Source organism: Chrysochloris asiatica, unplaced genomic scaffold (assembly GCF_000296735.1).
Source record: "Chrysochloris asiatica unplaced genomic scaffold, ChrAsi1.0 scaffold00076, whole genome shotgun sequence".
Classification (NCBI taxonomy): Eukaryota; Metazoa; Chordata; class Mammalia; order Afrosoricida; family Chrysochloridae; genus Chrysochloris; species Chrysochloris asiatica.
This window is the reverse complement of record NW_006408594.1, coordinates 4,729,306-4,730,049: the sequence shown is the minus strand read 5'-3', so window position 1 is coordinate 4,730,049 and position 744 is coordinate 4,729,306.

The window sequence follows — 744 nt, the reverse complement described above, 5'->3', positions numbered from 1 at the left end:
GCTGAATGATTTAAAATTAGGAAAGGTGTGTGCCAGGGTTGTATTCTTTCACCATACTTATTCAGTCTGTATGCTGAGCAAATAATCCGAGATGCTGGGTTACATGAAGAAAAATGTGGCATCAAGATTTGAGGAAGACTCATTAACAACCTGCAATATGCAGATGATACAACCTTGCTTGCTGAAAGTGAAGAGGACGTAAAATACTTACTGATGAAGATCAAAGACCACAGCCTTTGGTACGGGTTACCCCTCAATGTAAAGAAACCAAAAATCCTCACCACTGGACCAATAATTAACATCAAGATAAGTTGAGGAAAGATTGAAATTGTTAAAAGCTTCATTTTTTTCAGATCAACCATCAACACTCATGGAAGCAGCAGTAAAGAAATCAAATGGCATATTGCATTACGCAAATCTGCTGTACAAGACCTCTTTAGAGTGTTCAAGAGCAAAGATGTCAAATTTAAGGACTAAGATGCATCTGACCCAAGCCACGCTATTTTCAGTAGGTTCATATGCATGTGAGAATTGGACAGTTAATAAGGAAGACCGTAGAAGAATTGATGCATTGAGTTATGGTGTTGGAAGAGAATATTAAAAGTACCATGGGCTACCAGAAAAACACACAAATATGTATTGGAAAAAGTATAGCCAAAAAAGTCCTTGGAAGTCAGGATGGCCAGACTTCGTCTCTTGTACTTCAGACATATTATCAGTAGGGACCAGCTCTAGGAGAAGAAC